The 21,603-nt window shown below is 34.4% G+C and overlaps 1 protein-coding gene and 1 long non-coding RNA gene across 6 annotated transcripts in view; one reads left to right on the forward strand and one right to left on the reverse strand.

Moving 5' to 3' along the window:
- Positions 1-4,671: 4,671 nt before the first annotated feature.
- LOC138693341 (uncharacterized) lies at positions 4,672-9,609 on the reverse strand. The gene is made up of 2 exons (XR_011330291.1): positions 8,213-9,609; positions 4,672-6,780 (listed from the first exon to the last, which is right to left on the reverse strand). It is a non-coding gene; the product is annotated as an uncharacterized lncRNA (long non-coding RNA).
- Positions 9,610-10,881: 1,272 nt separating this feature from the next.
- Positions 10,882-21,603, forward strand: part of LOC138693249 (zinc finger protein ZFP2-like) — a 107,427-nt gene continuing 96,705 nt past the window's right edge. For all 5 annotated transcript variants that reach the window (XM_069817085.1, XM_069817081.1, XM_069817080.1 and 2 more), the window contains exon 1: positions 10,882-11,579. The gene's annotated coding sequence lies outside the window, so the exon portion shown is untranslated. The remainder of the gene's footprint in view (positions 11,580-21,603) is intronic.

The raw sequence follows: 21,603 nt of genomic DNA on the forward strand, positions 1-21,603 counted from the left end.
AGTCTATTCAGTTTTTGTTCTTCGTGAGAAGTGAGGGGTAATTTGAACGGTGTTCATTACAGATGCCTGTTTCTAGCAGCCAGAGTAGTCAATATATACTGCAGAGCTGTGTCTTCTGCAACTGGTACCGATGATTTTAATTTACTTCTTTGGTGGTTTATGGATGGACAGTATAGAAGAATGTGTTCCATATCTTCATTATAATTATTACACCACAGACAAGTAGGAGTATCAGAAAGGTGAAATCGGTGTAGGTAATTGTGTGACAATGTGACTTGTTCTGGCTCTTGTTAAAAATGTTGAACATGTCTGTGCAATTTTTTGTACATTTCCAGGTTATTTGGTTTCTTTTGAACGGGCTATAAAATTTTTCCTTTGTCAGAAGAGAACCAATTGTTGATCCATAAGTTTATAAAATGAGACTTTACTGAAGCAAAGGCATTTGATAGAGATATCACTTGAAGAGATCTTTGTTCCAAATATGTTGCCTATTTCGCAACGTTATTGACTTTCTCGTTTCCCGGTATACCACAATGACTAGGTATCCATTGAAATGTTATTTCCTTTTGGAGTTTTTTTACTTTACTTAGTTGTTTCTGAATTGGAATAATTCTATGTGCGTATAGGTTTGGTACATATTTAACTATATTAAATATAGCTTCCTTGTAGTCAGTAAGTATGCAAATAGATTTTTCAGAAATTTGAGTAACAAACTCAAGAGCAGCATCAATAACTAGCAATTCAGTGTCAAGACGGAGGAGGATGAACATGATATGAAGTAACTATCTTGATATTTTGAAATATATTACCCTGCTCCTGATGTCCCATCATCAGGGTTTAGGGATTCATCTGTATAAATTTGAAGATGATCCTTATATGTGCTGCAGCGTAGTTCCATGGCATCTAACTTAAGAATGTATGGAGGATAATTTTTGGAATGATTTCCTGGAATTTGTATGCTATGTTCTGGAATTACCCATTTCCATGGAGGAATTTCACAACTGAAGTTTCAACAGTGAGTGGTGTCTGTGATAAAGACTGGTATTTCTTCTCTCTTTATTTTGTAGAAGTTAGACAGATATTATCTGACAGTTTGAAGAATATCTGAAATCTGGATGAGACTTTCAATTTTAAATGACATAGTTTTAGATCCTTTTTTAATACATAGTGTCTGATAGGTTGAATATTACATCTGTAGGACTCCTACCGCGAGTATTCCTTGAACTTTCTTTTCCACGCACTCTTCCACAGCCTGCAGTCCTTATCATAGGCCCATCCTTCATGCTTCAGGTCATCAAATATATAGTAGTGTATGGATGGGATGAATTTCTTTAGCTATTGCAAGTTGCTCCACTTAGCAAAACTTATTCTTATTGTATAGTTGGTCCAGCTCAATGTGTGCAGGCCTTCCACGAAGATGTTTCGAATAAGTAATATGTTAACCTCTCTCCATTGTGGCAAATGAATTAGTCATAAACAGAAAAAACGCAACACTATGTAAGCAACGCACTTGTATTAGTTTGCCTCTCGGACAAAACTCTGTATGCATTGTAATAAAGAATAACGCCAACATGGAGCAGCACTGACTGAAACTACACTTATATTACTTTTTCTGTGAACAGAAGTGACGTTAAAGATTTAGAATATACACTTACTGTACCTCAATTTAAAAAAAAAAAAAATGTCACTTGTATCACTTTGCTTCTGAGTGTCTCAAATATGACTGAAGAGGAGTTGCAGGAAAAAGGGACTTTGGCAAAGAATATAAAAAAGAGAGAAAATAGCAGATATGACTGATCGTGAAAAAATAAATGTTCGAAGACAAGTGAAATCTGGAATACAGAATTTTAGAAGAAACCTTAAACAATGGGCTGTAAAGGAAAGATATTTAAGATGTAATACCCCTGATAGTGTAGATTCCAACAATCCACATAATATATTTAGAACATAAGCTTACAGCTTGGATCATCAAGGCAAAGGAATGTAGACAGAAAGAAAAAGGCACTGGCCAGAACCAAGGCATACAGAAAGGTAAAAGATTTGGATACCAAACTAAAAGATGCCTACAAAAAACTGAAAAGCTGAAAACAAAATGGTTATCCTTGAACTAGGTTTATCTCATTTAGAGAATAATAATGATTAGATATGCTTATTTATTATTTTTTTTACAAATTTTAATTTCTTTATATATTATGCAACTACTGTCCCCATTTTGGTAACACTGAATATTGCATGCACCAAGAGGAATTATTGGCACACTCACTGGGAAGGGTACAAATTGGAATTACACTGGTTCATCTCTTGCGATGGAAATGATAGCAACAGAAGGACTATGGAGTTCAGTAAAACATAGTTTCAGCTATGTAACAATTCAAATGGTCATACTAAAACTTTTAACCATCTGCAACAATTAAGGTGTACAGCAAAGATCTGAGCTGAAAAAGGTAGATTGTAATACATGGCACAGCATTTGGGTACTAGACTGAGGCAGGTTGTGAAAGATAGTAGTAAGGAGGCAAAGCATTTGGGTCTCTCACTGTTGGAGCAATAAAAAGGCTCATTATCACAGTACAGCGAAGAATAACTCTTAGGATGTGGTGACAATGAAATCAGCAATCCTTGCTACTTAATATCACTAGTTCAACAGGTGAGAAATCTTTATCTATAAAGTGCCATGTTGGTTCTGACTCATGGTGTTTTTTTTTACAGTAATAATGAAAATCCTGGCTCACACAAAGTGAAAACTCTCTGTAAAGGTTATCAAAGAAATTATTCCTGTCTAGTACTCACCTCACCTAGACTCACTAGACACCCTATATGAATTTCATTCGTATTAAGGAAAATCTTATTCCTAATCCATCTCCCAAGTTTTATGACATAATCTCAAAAACCTATGAATAATTAAATTAATGAAATTATTCTTTGTTCTGATGGTCGAAAATCGCTTGCTGTGTGTGGCAATCACAGCGTTCGCGAGACTTTGTAATGATGAGTAATCTCAAACATCCGTCTCCCTGAACTTGATCACGCAACATTCTGTACGACGGGAAAGCCTATCTGCTAAGCTCCTTTGCTCCGGTGAGTTATTTTTATTAAAAACTGACATGATATTTAAGTTTACATTCTGAAATTTTCACAGTGGAATCAATATACCCTAAAGAATTAAACACATGTTTTTTCGTTTATAAAAATGAGATGCATTTTGTGTTCTATATTTTTTAAAATTATTTTACGGTGGGTAACTATTTAAAAAATTATATATATTTTTCATTTTAATGGCATTTATAAACAAGGCTCTCCTTTTTCGAAATGCATTGAAATGATTTTTCCATCTTCCTTTACATAGTCAGAAAATTTAAAAGAATGAAATCGTGTTCTTTGTTAAACCAATATTTTAAAATGCTGATTGCTGCCAAACTATGATGGATATAAATAATTTTGAATTGTATTCTCATAGTTATGAAACAAAAGGTATGAATTCTTTAAGATTGTTTGAACCAAAATGCAACACTGTTACAGTATTTAATCATAGTAGTAATTTAGGCCCAAGAATATATAACAAATTTATATTTACATACCCTAATCTTGTCAATTCTAATAGTTCTAGTATTCAATTTACAAAGTTATGTATGGATTTTATATAAATTGAAAAATTGTAAATTTAAATTTATTTACTATAATTGCACAGTAGACATAAGACAAATTGTATTGTATTATTATTAATTTCAATCCAGGAATCCGCCCTGAGCACGAGTTCTACTCTTTCAGGGGCGAGCTAAAGTTTTTCTGTATATATTATATTTTATGTTACAATTATTAGCAAAATAATAAATAAATATAATATTGCGTGAAATTCATATTTAGAACATACAAAATAACCTACTACAATATTTTTAATTTTTGAGACATCATGGTTCAAAAATATACTTTTTTTGCATGGAATGACCATCACAGTGTTCTCGACTGCAAGAGTCCTTCTCCTTAGCTAAAAATGTTATTGATGCTTTGACCTGTCGAATACAGAATAGCAAAAAACGTTTCTGAAAAACTTAATTCAGTGCTTGCAAAAACTTCTGTATACAAATCTATTTGTAATACAGCAAAATTGTTACGTGGTGGGAGGAAACTGCCAAAAGGAATGAGGAAGGTGCAGTTATCAGGCAGAGAGTTTCTAATGAAGATACAAATTCAGTTTAGCCCATACAAATGGTTATCATATCAGAATGAATATTATATTTCTAAAGTAACCGTACAGCAAATCAATGTTTTTTCTTTTTATTAGAAATAAGATATGTCCCTAATGGCTACAACTAGACTAATGAAGCTTTGCACACACACACACACACACACACACACACACACATATTCACAACAGGTCTACATTCACTTACACATATTCATTTCTTTTTTCTTTTTTTTACTAGAAATATATCTCCGTAATGGCTATACCTAGACTAATGAAGCTTTGCACACACACACACACACACATTCACAACAGATCTGGATTCAATTACACATATTGATTTTTTTTTACTAGAAATAAGATATCTCCCTAATGGCTACAACTAGACTAATGATGCTTCGCACACACATTCACAACAGGCCTGCATTCACTTACACACACACACACACACACACACACAGATATATATATATATATATATATATGCATATGCATTGGCCAGGGAAAAACTAAGACACGATTTCATTATAGGGTATCTTAGCTTCCTTTTAAGCATTTATGACACTGATTACCTTAACATATGAGGCCCACATAAATGTTTTCAAAAAATAGGAAAAACATTTTTGATAAACATTTCTTTCTGGGCACATTTTTAAACATAAAAGAATCGTCCACATATATTTCAATAATATGTAACTGATTGTAAATTTTCAAGAAGATACAATGAACATTACGAAACTCTGTACCATGTTCCCTTAATAACAGAAACAGGTTATCCTGTACTACTTGCAGACGCCACAAATATCATAACAAAAAAAAAAAAAACAATTTTTACAAAGTTCAAATATAAAACAAACCAGGACATATGCTCCTTAATAATCCATACTAATAATGAAACTGTAAACAAAATTTTTCTGGCTATTTTCGCTTTTCGAAAATAAATGGTGTTGGCATGTACAATTAACATCGGTGATTGCAAGAATTGAGAATAGACAACATCAGTGGTATGGTCATGTAAGGAGGATGGATGAGGGGAGGTGGCCAAACGTGCTACTTCAGTGGTCTCCAGCTGGTAGAAGAAAACGAGGAAGGCCTAGAAATTCATGGAGGGCTGGAATAATGAGGATGATGAATGATAGGGGACTAATTGAGCAGGATTGGAATGACAGACGCAGATGGAAAATGGGAATAAAGGGTAACCACTGAAAAGTGGAGAGGCCCTCAAAAGTAAAAGTAAGTAATGTACAATTAACTATCCTGAGACCAAAAAACGATTTTTGATATCTGTCAGCTTTACACACGATAATGGCTGAACCAATTTCTTTGAAAATTTGTATATAAATTAGGTTGGTTCCCAATTAGAATTTTAGCTAAATGCATTCATATCATCTTCATACACAATCCACACTATATTGACATTAGTATGGAATGATTTATTGAAAGATATATTGATACTGTTGCATGGCCTTTGTGCCAGTCTTGTGCTGTCCCGTCGACCAATTTATGTAAGGAAATGCTCTGTAACACATTTCAGTCATTTTTCCTCAATAACGTCCCTGCTCCACAGAACTGTCTTGCCATGGGACAACACCAACAGTATTGAAATACTCTGAAAATTGATCTCGGATTTCGGATGCTCTGGAAGTGGAACGATTTCCACCCTGCTGAGACACACCCTGCAGTGTGAAAGTACATTATCAGTACTTGTATTCATATCTGATGGAATGTATCACGAAGCATTTTTTTCAAGAAGAAAGTTGTGCAGAACACAGCATGCATATGTAATAAGCTCCACTTTGTCCACTGCGAGCGGTATGACATTCAATAGGACACAGAATCTATTTGCCAAAATGCCAAAGGCATTTTCCACAGTCCTACAAGCCCTGCTGAGTCTATAATTAAATATCCTTTTTTGATGGAGAAGATCATGTCCAGGATAAGGCTTCATTATGTTTACCTTTAATGGGAAGACGTCATCTGCCACAAAAACATATGGCACACTACTATTGGACCCTGGCAAAAGACAAGATTGAGGTAAATTTAATTCTCCGGAAAAGAGTAGTTGAGATAGAGGGCTCTCTCAAACACCGATGCATCATGCATACGTCCATTTCTGCCAATGTCCACAAACAAGAATTTATAGTTGGCATCAACAACCCCCAGCAAGATAATGCTGTCTCTACCCTTATAATTCCTATATTTTGAGCCTTCTTTTCGGGATGGCCTGAAGTGCATATGCTTGCCATCTATGGCACCTATACAATGGGGGTATTGCCACAGGGCATGAAATTGTCCTGCTGCAGCTTCCCATTCACTCAGCTTCAATGGGCAGTGGATCTTCTGCTCAAGAACTGTGACGATGGCCTTCGAAGTGTCAGGCACAAGTATCGACAGAGTATTTTTTGCAATTCTTGTGAAATATGAGAGATCCTGGAATGTATTCCCTGTAGTCAGGTATCGTAAAGTGGCAGCCAATCTTGTATGGGGAGGGATAGCCTGTCTCATATTTGTATCTTTCTTCTCTATTAAAGGAGTAATCAGATGCAGAAGTTCCTCCAGTTCTTGTCTCTGCATTCTAGGATCCTGGGTCTTCAGGACTGTAATGATAATAATAATTTATTTTTACTCACAGACTTGTAAAGTACAAGTATTTACCATTGTCAATACATTCTATACAGTAATACCATTTCACGTCTCTAATATTGATCACTTATAATCAGGGCCGCCGAGAAGGGGGGAGCAAAGAGGACGAGTGCATATGGGCCCGTGAGCAATAAGGGCCCGTCAGATTGGGTCTGATTACTTTTTAATACGATGAATAATTATTCGTAGATACATATGGGTACTATAAAATTTTGTGAGAATATTTGTGACATAAATTTGACATATTAACTCAACAATATTAGAATTAATATAAATTACCACTTCATATGTAAATATTTGACTTTTATATACTAGAATATCGGTTTCCCACATTAACGTTCACTGACACGACAACTGAGGGCCCTGGCATTTGCCTGAACAATGTTCCCGTCACTTGTACAGAACACGTTCAATTATTTATTGGCTTGTCCTTTTTAACTACCAATCACCCGCTGACCCACTGCAATATGCTAGTGGACTCTCCCAAACCGAAGTTGCAGGATACGTTTCCTTTTCAGTACATTGTATGTTTCATGTCAAAACTGTCGTCTTTTCGTTGTCGTTTGTCTAGTAGGCCTATATTCTGTTTATTAGTATTACCGGTTATAGTTAAACTGCACAATAGACAAAATTAGGCATGTCGGGAGCTGAAAAGCACAAGGAGAGACAGAAAAAATTGGAAGATATTAATATGGGTGCTAGACTGCGTTAAAAATGTTCATGTTGCTCACGTCTAGTTTCACCCGCACTAGAGACAACACTGTTTTTGCTGATAGTTTATTTCTTTTCTTCGTTTTTACATCACTAACCATTGAAAATATTCGCTCTACAACTGCATTAGAATGGGGCAAAGAAAGGCAAATTTTGGCTAGCTTTCCTAAATTTTTTAACAAAAATTCAGAGTTGAAATTGTGACATTCTTCTATTCGCTTCCAGAATTTAGATAAGCAGTTTTCTCTTCAGAAGAAAAGTAACTGGGTAAAAGACTCCATTCATTTAATATTGATTCTTGGTTTACTTTTGTCTTATAGTTATCAACTAGTGAAATAAGTGTGCTACTAGACCTTTCAACAATCTTACTGACACCTAATGCAATTTTTGGATCATCTAGAAAAGTCAAATTACTTATAACATCTTGTTGAAGGGGCAATCTTTTCCAGACTCTTTGAAAGCTACTTGATAGAACTCCAAATATCGTAATCTGAACTTTTACTTTCTCATCAGATGTCTTTCTTGTAAAAGCACTGGTAATTCTGGGGACATTTTTCAACTGTAATGCATTTTTTTATGCGAGGGTGTGGAGCTGTGTCTTTCTAATTCACTCCTACTGGTCGATAATTCCTTTTTGCAACACAAATATTTTATCATTAGATTTAGCCAACGAACCTTTAAAATGAAGTTTCTCCAACCATGATTCAACGAATGATTGTTTCTGCCAAGATTTCTCACTTTTAGATAACTCTTTCCTGATTTTACGTGGACAGTCCTTCTTGAGAATCACTCATTGTATCAATAAAATAAGCACACGCTTACACCAATAAAATAAACACACAGAAAGAGCATATTCTTAAATTTGGTGTCTCTCATTTCAGATTTTATTCTGACTCTTCAGTGACTCATTAGTGGCGGTTGGTAAAATGGTGACTGATTAACAGAAAGCATTTTGTGTTTTGGAATATCAGAGTACTCAATTCATCATCACTGTGCAGCGTACGTTCCGGAGACCGTACAGAGGAGACCCACCAATCCACCAAAGCATTCTGCGGTGGTATCGACAGTTGAAAGACAAAGGGTGCTTGTGTAAAGGGAAAAGTTCAGGAGGACCAGGTGTTTCAGCTGAAAAGGTGGAGAGAATCCGAGAGACATTCGCTCATAGCCCACAAAAATCAACACGTAGAGTAAGTCGCGAACTGGACATTCTTCACGCAACTGTGTGGAAGATTCTACGAAAGCGATTTGACACGCCTCAGGTAGCCCCCACGGTCTCCTGACCTCACAGCTTGTGATTTTTTTTCTTTGGGGGTATGTGAAAGAGAATGTTTACATGCCACCTATGTCGACAACATTGGCTGAACTCTGGGATCGCATCAGTGCTGCGCTGAGGAGCATCTACAGCTTGTATGGGTCGAACTGGACTACCGCGTAGATGTGTGTCGGGTAACACGAGGAGGGCACGTAGAACATTTGGAATGATATGTCCAGAACTTGAAAATGTGCTCTTTCGATTGGCTATTAGTACAAATGGATGGACATTATACATTTGAAGGTATACGATGTGAAAACCCGATGAATCATTTGTATATACTCTGTACAATACGTATATTTTTCCCGGCTGTTAGCACAAGAACTGAAACTGCAGTATATTCCTAACGTACTCATGTTTGCAACAATCTACTCTCTACTGAAGTACTGATTCGATTTGAGTATAAAGCGGGAAGACGTAAACGACAATGGTGAATGGCAGCCAACAAGCAGTAAAATTAAAAAAGGAAAACCCATTGTTGACAAACCATATATTAAGCATATAATAGAGTTTTCAGTGTTAAATCATTTTTATGTGCTTTTAATAAAAATCAAGAAACTCGTTTCATATCTGAAAAATGAAAATATTTTCAAAAGTATTAAGAAAATGAAAAAATTGGAAAGGTGTGAAAATCCCTACATTTTATGTCACTCTGTCAAAAAATCCCTCAATCCCTTTTCGAACAAAAAATCCCTACACAGAGGAATAAATCCCTCAACTGGCAACACTGCTGACTACGCTCGCGGTCTATTTAGGCCAACTCGTTGATTTAGGCCGTGTCTCAAAGCTACATTTTGAGTTGAGCTTAAACGATATTCCCAAGTATCTGTGACAACTGTGACTGTGACAATTAAATATCTGTGACTTTTATCTGTGATTTTGTCACACCGATATTTTATATCGATATGTAAGCACAATATGCATGAATTACACCGATATTTTGTCACACCGATAAAAATTAACAGGAAATATTGAAGAGCAGTGCAATGTGAATACGAATTCTCTATACACGCCACACATCAGTGGTGTATATGGGAAAATGCAACAAATAAGTTATGTACATGTACCATTAACAAATAAATACTAAGCTAACTCAACAGAAACATGTAAAAAGTTAACCTCATATACCAAGAGGTTATATCGTAGTTGATTTTAGATATGGAATCAGTTGATAATTTTTTTATGTAGTTGGGTATGGAGAAATTGAGGTTATGTGATTATCCTAATAGTTTTAAAAAAAATATGCTTTCTATTGTATATAATATAATGGATAAATAATTATTTTAAGTCGTGCATTAACATTATAATATTGAGTCAAAATAAAAATTAACGAAACATCAGTATTCGGAAAAACAATGGAAAATAATTACAAAACAAAACTGTTGTTGAGACAGGATTTTAAACAAGATAAAGTATTGGTAATCAATGGTATTATTATTATTTAAATCTTGTAATCATTATATAATTTATAATAAGATGGTGATATGCAAGGTGTATATGCGGAGTACGAAGGAAACTACCTCAAGGTTAGTTTAGCGAAATAAGTTGCCCATCATATTAGCCAGTTTTGTCTCGTTCGGTTTTAATTGAGTAGAAAATACTTACACATTAATATAAATTGACAGTAAGCTTAATATGAAAATGTGAAGATCTCGGGGGAATACATAAAATATTTATAAAACATATATATACAGACTAAAATATGAAAACAAAATGTCAGATTCATGATTATATTATTATAATGCTGCTAATAACTTTGCAACACATCACTTTGAAAAAAATAATATTGAACAAAATATCACGAAAAAATAATCAAATACCACCTCCCGATTGCGCAAACCCACGACGTAGAGGAGAAAATATCAGTCACAGACGTTGCAACGGTGACAGAGTACTGAATACGGAGCAGATTTCGATAGCGATATTTTGTCACAGATACAGTATTTCGCGTCATCAGTCACAGGTTTATCTGTGACAAAAAAATACCTGTGACAAAATATCGGTTTGTGAAATATCGGCCATCTCTAGCTACATTTTCAGCTGAAGTCTGCAGTTGCGAGCGTCGTTAAATAAAACATAACATTCCATTCCATTCAGCTGAAGTGAACTAGATTGTTGACTAAATAGCCGGATGTGACGTCAGAAGTTATGATCCAAAGCTACATAGAGCATAGCAATCAAGTCCGTAGTAGCTAGTAAACGAAAATGCTTGCTTGATTGTTGACTTGTTCACTAAACAAACATGGTTACCTCATCAGCAAATGAGTTATTAAATCTGAAAATGCTTTGGAAGTGAAATAATGTAAATATAATGTAGAATAACAAGTTAACTTTGAATACTGACATTGTTACTACCTTCTGTACAATGGTTTAAACATTATTGTAATACATTAAGCCCTTCATTATCTTTTCCACATAACTCGTAATGAAACTGCATTAGGACACTGCCTTCTTAATTCAGTGCTGCACCGTGATGTCATGGTTTTTTAGAAAAATATTCTATGAAGAAGGCCATGTTTCAAGCATACATTTCCAAAGCTCTCTAGTGTGTAGTTTACAAGTCACCTAGTTGCTAGTCACTAGTGTGTAGTATGGACTTGAGCTTTGAGACACAGCCTTAGATTACAGCAACGAGCTAGATTACAGTCTCATATTCACGGCTGTTTTGATCTCTTCGCTTGGTGTCAATCCAGGAAATTGGTCCAGGTCAATAAAGTTAATTTTCGGCTGGTAAGTAACGTAGTTCCATATTTAAGAGGCATGATGGGGCCGATAAGCTAATTACTATAAATGACAATTTATTACGTGTGCCGTCTATGCTTATCCTTATTTAACAAATATATTGGTTATACAATATTTTGTTACATAATATATATTTATTTGAACGTTTTCGGCTCTATGGAGCCATCATCAGAAACAAGTAAGCCCATATGTATGGTGTGAGTACACTATATGTTGCCGTACAAGTAAACTCAATTAATGTTAAAATTAAAAGGCATGTTTCTATTTAAAAACAATAATTGTAAGGCAGAAATTACAATATAAATACAAGGCGGCTCTATGGGCCGTAATAAAATGTTACAATTGCTGATGATAAATTTAACTAAAATACTTTAAAATTGTTAAGATCAGAATTAATAGTCGTCCAGTTTGATGGTTATGTAGCTTTCCATATTTGGTGGGAGCTGGGGCGACAGCTGTGGAGAAGAAAGTATCAAATGTAATATCTATACTCAAAAATTTTTCAATGATGCTCGTTTCCAGAACAAAGTATATACATATCTCAATGCTATTAATGCCAAGATCTTAATAATTCACATGAATCTGTTACAGAACATCTCGTGTAGAGATTATATGTACGTAAGCGCATGGAACAGTTGTTTATTAGTTAAAAGTTTGAACTATTAATTGTTAAAAGGGCAAATTTTTACAAAATTAATAAGAGAAACGTAAATGACTGTGTCTTAGATTGAGAACTGTGTGAACTGCAACTTACTATGATGAGTGAGGATGTGTTCTTGAGTTCACTGAAGACAGAAAGCATCGACCAGTTAAGGCAAAAGAGAATATTAATTTCGTTATATTAACTCGATAAGATTCTACAACAATAAGTATGTGAAAAGAAAATAAAAATTTTGTCATTAAGTTTGAAGGGAATAGAGAATCCATTTGACGCAGCATTACATTAGCGGTGTGGGAGGGGAGGAAAGATCTCTTGTGGCCTGGCTCTGCAGTTTCCCTCTGCTTCCCTTCACCTCTCTACCCCCCGACCAAACAAGACACACTCTCTATGAGCTGACCACCCTGCAGATCCCAGGACGACTTTGAATGCAGTGTCAATTCCAATACAGTCGACGCGCAGAAAGATTATGGATAAGATAATAGTACATATTCCCGGCCAGATGAAATATAAAGGAATTTACCAATAAAATCTGTAACAATTCTTCTAAAAATTAAAATAAATATTATTTTTATTTTCCTGTTAAAGCAGGGAGTGCTGCAGCTCCGCAGCTCTATGGACGAGCCGCCCCTGGTGACATGTTTTAGTTTGCGGAACTATATAATATCATATGGGCTTTAAACATTCCTTACGTTCATTATATTATGACGTGGGTATACTAGCACGCTATTTCGCGTCTCCATTGGGGAGGTTATATTTTCCAAGTACTCAGGCCGTGTCTCAAAGCTCAAGTCCATACTACACACTAGTGATTAGCAACTAGCTGACTTGTAAATTACACACTAGGGCGCTTTGGAAATTTATGTTTGAAACATGGCCTTCTTCATAGAATATTTTTTATAAAAATCATGACATCACAGTGCAGCACTGAATTAAGAAGGCAATGTCCTAATGTTGTTTCATTACGGGTTATGTGGAAAAGGTAAGGGCTTAATATATTACAATAATGTTTAAAACATTATACAGAAGGTGCTAACAATGTCAGTGTTGAAAGTTACGTGTTATTCTACATTATATTTACATTATTTCACTTCCAAAGCATTTTCAGATTTCATAACCCCAATTGCTGATGAGGTATCCATATTTGTTTAGTGAACAAGTCAACAATCAAGCAAGCATTTTCGTTTACTAGCTACTACGGACTTGACTGCTATGCACTATGTAGCTTTGGTTTATGACTTCTGATGCCTCATCCGGCTATTTAGTCAACAATCTAGTTCACTTCAGCTGAAAATGTAGCTTTGAGACACGGCCTCATAATATTTATGACTTGCACGGTTGCATATTTTACTTCATATAGAAACAACGTGATACGGGAATTAAACATATGGTAAAATTAAGGTATCTGTGTGCTATTGCGTTTCCAAGTTAAAGTACAAATGTATGTACGTACATTACTGTATTCAAGTCGAATAATACGCATCTAAAAGAAAAAAGTTGGGATGTCAATTTCATACCAAGAAATGGTGGAAAGTTGCTGTTAAAGAATCGCCGGCGAAGAGGCTCGGGAATCTATTACAGGTTAATTTAGGCTTTTTCTATGCGTTACATATGCGAATCTGTGACAGGTTAGGGTAGGCTTTTGTTATACCTAGCCAATATACCGAAAATTGTCTCAGAAAATTGCTGTTTCTTACTGTCCGCCTTCCTTTGGTATCGGTATTGTAAATATTTACTGAATTAGATTACGGTGTATTTTGCAAACACGAAAAAAAAAAAATCCTTTGCACAAAAAAAATGCAATAGAAGTTAATTTTATCCTTCTTGATAACTGAGAAAGTGGCCTATAGTGCTATTCTTACAGTTGTTTATTGTTGGCAAGGTTGATTCTCATATCAACCTAAGAATTAGGAGTGTAGAACTCCGTGTGCGCTACAATCGTCTTGCCTGTATAGCAGCTGTAGATTTTCCTGTATTCGTTAGCCCTGAACGTTCAAACTATTCCATACGCTGTAGGTAGTTATGCTTACAACGTAAGTTGTGTAAGTTAATTTAAATTCTCTCACGAAAAGTCGAACATTGTTGGATTACCTGATTTCTGCTCTATAGTGCAACTACATCTGAAACCAGCGAGTTATATTAAGTTCACAGAGTAGTTTTTGTGTCAAAATGTTTGAAGCCAATTGAAAGTAGCTATATCCCACATTTCAAATGAGACAGAAAAGTGGGCGTGGTTAATGGGTGCTTATTGAACATGGAAGATATAAAGAGATATGTGTAAGCCCCGTACATTTCCGTCAAATCGGTTGGCTGTCGGAGAGAATGGGCACAAAACATAATCATTGTGTCACTGTATCAGGCTCGTCATACACTTGAAGAGATCTCGCTAGCGAGAGTCCTCCTCCACACGTTAAGGTCCGTTACACACTTGAAGAGATCTCGATAGCGAGAAATGTGTTGTGGGAAAGAGGCGAACAGCACTGCCATCGTGATCTAATACAGGCTTAAGCAGTATTGCCAATACGGTGGTTTTTCCACTAAATCCAGGTTTTTTCTCTCTCTCTGTCGATGGGGAAATATTATTGAACTGTGGGCAGTGGGAAGTTTAGTTTTTTTTTCACGCTCAGGCCAATTGAAATTTGTTTTTTCCTTAAACAACTAAACTCGACTTTGTCGTGTGTTAGCATTTCTCTCGTCTGTAGTGAAGGGAAAGTCCCGAATCATACATAACACGTGGAACCACCACACCACGTTTTAACAGTGGTTTTTGGTGTAAAGTGTTTCAATACCGGTAGTCTATAAAGATGCTTCAGATGTAAACCCATTCAAAGAATTAGCCGAGTTCGCACTCTCTATGCTCTGTCTTCTCTGGTCAAATGCAGAAGTAGAAAGGCTATTTAGCCAGATGAATATAATTAAAACCAAAATTAGAAATAAAATGGGGGCAAAGGTATCACGGTGAATTTTAACAGTTAAGACTGCACTGAGATGGTGTGATAAATGTTGACATGATTTTGACTTGCCTAAACACCCTGTTAAAAAAATCGGAACAATGGAAACATACAAACCAGCAACTGCACGTGCTTCACCTTCCATAACTACGGCTGAAATTTAAGAAGAAGAAGAAAAAGAAGATAATGATTATGTAGAATCTCTTCTTTTGTAGTTTCGGTAAGTGTTTAATTATAATTTATAGCGTATTAGTACTATTTTTTTAATATGTAACATACATCTAAAAATGTAGTGGGTTTTATGCTGTATTTAATGTTTTTTTTTAAAGCATTTAGTGTATTTCTGCATACCATCGATACTGTTCAAGAATTTAAATATTTTGGTAGTATAATTGACAAGGATGGTGGAGCCTTTGAGGATGTAAAAAATCGAATAAAAATGCAAATAGTGCATTTGTCCAATTGTACCCAACATGCAAATCTTATATTATATCTAGAGCTACAAAAATTAAAATCTTTAACAGTAATGTGAAATCAGTCTTATTATATGGCTGTGAGACATGGAAAACAAGTAAAATTATAAAAAATAAACTGCAAACATTTGTTAATAGATGTTTACGAAGAATCTTAAAAATTAGATGGCCAGATATAATCATAAACTCAGAACTATGGAAGATAACAAATCAGAAAGAAATCACAATAGAAATCAAAAGACGAAAGTGGAATTGGATAGGGCACACAATAGGACAGAAGATGGAGCAGTAGAAAGAATGGCATTGGATTGGAACCCCCAGGGTAGTAGAACAACAGGAAGGCCAAAAAATACATGGAAGAGAACAGTTTTGGAGGAAATTGCTAGGGAGGGGAAAACATGAAGCAAAGTGAAGAAGTTGGCTACAAATAGGGTCCGATGGAGGCACTTTGTGAATGCCCTAGGCTCCTCATGAGGAGATACAGGAGTTTGAATGATTGAATGTATTTCTGCAAACTGGAGTTTGCAATGCTGCCCGTAAGGCAGACCACGTGACTTGCTAAACAGCTGATCGCGAAGGGCGGTGTTTCAACCATATGAATTAGTTAGAGTGCATGAAGAATAACATATATTTCTCTGAAATGTAGTGTAATTGCATTACCGTCAAATGGGAAAACTTGGAATATTATCTTAGGATAGTAACGAAAATACCCTATAATAATGTTCCAGGTTTACCCATTTGACAGTAATAAAATTTGAAACAGTGATTGTGAGACACTTCAGATTTAATTCATTTGCAACTTAAGGTATAATATTATTTTTTATGTGAAAATTACGTTGTTGCAGACGAAGTTCGTATGTGTAATATCTGCCTTTATTTTGATTAATTATTGCGGCCTTCTATGTAGTTAAGTGAATTGTTTGTGTTATAAACAGTAAATATGTGTAATAACATAATGTGAAAGTGAAACACTGACTGGCATGTAAAGTAAGTTGAGATTAGGTCTAAGTGAAGTGTTATTGACGTTACTCTTGTGTAATCCATTATTGTTTACTGTATTTGTTTTATTAAATTTAAACTATTGCGTCCTTTATGTGAATAACCTACATTATAAATATTGCGATGTTTGTTAATATGCACAATCTGAACTAAAAACGAGATACATTAGTATATTACGAAAAATTATACCATACAGTTTTCGTTACTATTACAGTACCTAATATTGTAATTGGGTTATTCTAAGTAAGTGCTCATTACAGGAGGGGAAAAAAATAAATAGAAAAGTTGCAGAAAAATTAAATTAACTTTATTTTTGAACACCTAATAACAGCTATCTTAACTGGGAAAATATTGGCAGTGCACTTCTTTTGGCTTATTTCTTTAAAAATATTTTGGGAACTGTGTCACGTAAGTTAACATGGTCTCTATTTATCACAAATTCAAAAGATAACTCTTTGTTCAACCAATCTTAATAATTCAGTGTAAAATTACTTAATTGTACATTTTTTTGTAGAATATACTCAGATTTATAAGTAAAACTGCTAATCCAGTATGAGTAACTTATGTGACACAATAGTAACATATGTGACATGTATCACTGCTTTCTTTCAAAAGAAAAATTAAACGTCTATCAAGAAGAGTGCAGAATGTTGGCAGAGGAATTACTCACAATTTAGAGTAAAGAACTTTTCCCATGTATTTTTATCTAGAGAGAGACAACACTTACTTAAATATTTGGGGGGATTTATTTTAAATGTATCTTCATACATTAACATATCTAAGCTTCTGATACAGGCAAGATAAACTTATTGATTCCAATGCAGTGAAGAACTTTTATTTGATTATCATTTTCCCCTGTCTTTGTAATAACTCCTGCATAGTGTTTTTCACTGTACTTTACTACAACCAGTGGCAATTTCTCTTAAGGAGCACAGGAGCAGTGCACCACCTCTTCAAATAACACATGTTTTTAAATTTATATCAATGAGCTGCAGTAGACTATGTGAGCGACATAATTCTTTATTATAATACTATGTAAAAATAACACTTCATGTGTACTGTTCTTGTTGATGCCTGAGATTTACGTTTACCACTCGACACTTGCGGCACACTGTTCCATTCGTGCATGCGCAATAGTACTGTTTCACTGGCAGGCTTTGGAGCATGGTAGGGAGGCAGTACAGTGTGCGTAGGAGGGGTTAGGAGCACTTTCAGATGTGTTCTCAAGCTCGTTCCATCATAAATGTTACAATGAATAGTGTGCAAAATCTTTTAAATGTGTAATTTTCTATAATCAAAGATCAAAATAAAGAAGATGGGTAGACCTACACATGAATTAAAATTATAAGTGACGAAGAACAGTAATAGAGAAGTGACAAGAAAATTCAACATTCGGACTTATGAAAAATGCAATATGCGACTACAATATAAAAGACGCTGTATTTTGTTTTCCTTGCCTATTGTTCGACAGCGAACATTTGACGAAAATAAGTACGTTTTATGAATTTTATTTATTTTTCTGTTTGAATTTAGGACTGTGCGTAGTAACTGAATAATTTTCACTGTCGTTCTGCAGATATGATTGATTTGAAGCATATGAATGAAAGAATTAAAAAACACGGTTCTTCAGCTGCACACATCAACAATAATGTTAAATTAGCAGTGTTGGGTCAAACAAACATACAGACACAATTGGATTGTTGCACTTCACAATGATAAAGTTACCAAGAACAGATATGTGCGTGCAGTTTTGTGGAGCTTTTGAGTTGACTTTAAGAGGTCACGATGACGGAAACTTATCTTTAAATTCTAGTATTTTTCTTTGTCCTCATCAATTTCAGTTCTGAATTAGACGCACTCTTAAGGAACATTTGGAAAGAGGAACAGTGTTTAAGAGCACATCAAACACTATACAGAATGAAGTCCTTCAAGCCATTTTGATGTATGCCATGATGAGATTTCAAAGAAATAAAGAAAGCTGCTGACTTTTTAGCAGTTAAGGCTGATGAGACGGCACACGTATCGAATGCTTGTTAGCGTGTGAACTGTCTTATAAAACGCAATAGAGCAAAAACAATATTATTTACGGTGGGCTGCAATAGAAATTGAAGACTTTACTTTGCTAGTACTGGACTTACATAGGAAACTGATTAACTGCAATTTCTTGACTAACAAAATTATGTAAATATATATATATATATATATATATATATATATATATATATATATACCTACGTAATATATGTTAATAGTTATGTAATAGTTAGTACCTGTAATAATAATAATAATAATAATAATAATAATAATAATAATAATAATAATAATAAATAATTGTGCACCATCAGGATTATTTATCACCACACACCACTGATTACAACCCACTTTCCTTCACTGAATTCTTGTTTATTAGGTCTTATTATTTGAGAAGTTTCTTGGATTTCTTCGTCTGGGTTAACAATGTTTTTGTTCAAATCTGTTAAACCATAACATTTGCAAACTGCTGGTGCTTTCTTACAAAAAACAAGACAATATTCTTCCCTGAAGATACCAAATGCCATTTCGTTTGCCATGAAATTTCATAAAATTATAATAATCAACACTTAAAATCCAGGGATATCTGAGTACAAAATTATTAAATTCTGAGATATTCTGGGGACGAATTTTAGAATTAGGAATTTCATGTCAAAATTTCTTATGAAGATTTTCCATTGTGTCACAAAGCAGTTTTTTCTGTTTCTTTACCTTATTCTTCACAAGTGTTTGTTTCCTTCCCAGAGTAACATTAGAATTATCATCACGACAAAAATAACACTACATTTTGCTGCAGATTCTTGAAAGAGGATCTGTTACGATTCTCAGTTCTCTCTACTTTGAATAACAGCGAACAGTATTCATACATTTTCTTATCAAACCATATTTTCGAAGAAGTTTTCCTTTCAATATTTGTGCAATACACTGTTTTGTCTTCTCATTTCGACTGGATGCATCTAATGATAGCATCATGAAACAGAAGTTTTATTTTTATATTATCAGGCACTATAATGCATTCTGTGTCCTTCATTACTTTGGACATTGGTGTCATTTCTGGTGTGCATTGATCACACTTTTTTTTTCATCGGTGGTGATAGACGCATTGACATTAACTTTCTTATTTTTTTCTTCCAACAATTTCAACCTCTTTCTCAGCCTTTGCGTGTTCTTTTTATACCTGTTGGCACATTTGTCAGCAGAAGCCAGGGTCTCAGAAAGCTTTTTAATTTCTCTATGGACTTTGTTTCTATCTCTTCTCACCTTCTTTCTTCCTCTGCTTCTATTTTGACTCCTGAGTCTGTTGATTCCTGATGTAATAATCTCTGGAGACTGTGGAGGAGTTAAGTTGATAACAGCAATTAGTTGACTGTTGACATTTCTTCTGTTTTCTCTTGACCTACGCTGCCGGCATTTTTCTCTTTCAGACATATTATCTTTTACATATGTATCAAGCTTCAACTCTCTTCTCAACCATTTTTTCTCTCTCCCTATTTTATTTTTTAAGATATTCTGCCCTCTTATTTTCATCTGCTTTTACTCTCTCCCTGTAAAATGTTTGCTTCTCAGATGGTGTAAGGGGCATTTTCCTATGAAAATGAAAACGGGGGCTTGTTAATCTTAATTTAATGTCTGCTAATAAAAAGTGTTATAAAAATCATTAATAAATATAAATAACCGATGTTAGAAATATAATTTATTCCATTTAATGAAGATTTTAATGTTTCATGTCACATACATTACTTTACACTCACATGCATCAGTTTTACTAGAGCATGAGTAACTTAAGTGACAGTAACTTATGTGACATTTTGTGATATAAGGGTTAATTCTGACATACCCTCAAAAGATCCGCATTTAATTTCTTGTATTAATTTTTATGAACTCAGAACACATAACTTAAAATATTTTAAAATAATGGTTTTTGACCAGATGCTTTGTAATTATGGTACCGGTACTGTAACTTATGTGATGTGCAATAAACATACTCACCCAATTTTGAAAACTTTATATGATATAGCACTAAACTGTGTGTATCTTAGACAATCCATTATCTTAACTGTTTTCATTAAGATTTGTTGTTGCTAAGTTAAGAAGTCAAAATATTATGCCAATGCAGACAGCTTTCAGAAAGCATAATCTTTGTATGGTAACTTAAGTGACATAAATGTCATTCATAAATTATATATGCATGTTTTAATTAAATACCTACTATTACTGCTTCATTGGATTTATTTAACGAATTCTTATATTTTTGATTAATATTAAAAAAACTTACAAAATGTCACTACTGATAGAAATTTATACCACTGTATTGATGACTATGCTAGGGGGACAAGTAACTTACTTGACAATTAGTTTCTTTACAAATGTTCTAAACTAAGATAAATTATATCTATTGTTTACTGCTGGGATATTTTTATCCAATTTATGCTGTAATATATATTTCTTATAAAATTAGAATTGCTACATTTGAAAGGAAGTAATTTTTAAGGGCCATCACGTGCAGACTTTAACTTAGAATGACCCAGTTAATTGAAATAAAGCACACACGCTTCATTACGAAATTCTTGCACATTCTTTTATGCACGATTCAATAATTCTCAGTTGCATCGCATGCATATTTTGATGTGTTGACATAGGTTATCAGTAGCCTACTTAGGTACCTTATTTCTGTATTCGCAATTATGCATTATAATTAAGTATAACGCTACATATAACTTGTAAATGCCATTTGTCTACATTTCAATTGTATTTATTTGTTTCATACGATACTCCAATCTGAAGTCTGATTAGTTTAATATGTTACTAGGGCTAAACTAGCGCTGAGATTGTTCCCTTCGTACTCATACACCTTGCATATACGAATTAGTTTGATTAGTTTAGGCTTTTATTATGCCTGG

The sequence above is a fragment of the Periplaneta americana genome, chromosome 17, assembly GCF_040183065.1.
Source record: "Periplaneta americana isolate PAMFEO1 chromosome 17, P.americana_PAMFEO1_priV1, whole genome shotgun sequence".
NCBI lineage: Eukaryota > Metazoa > Arthropoda > Insecta > Blattodea > Blattidae > Periplaneta > Periplaneta americana.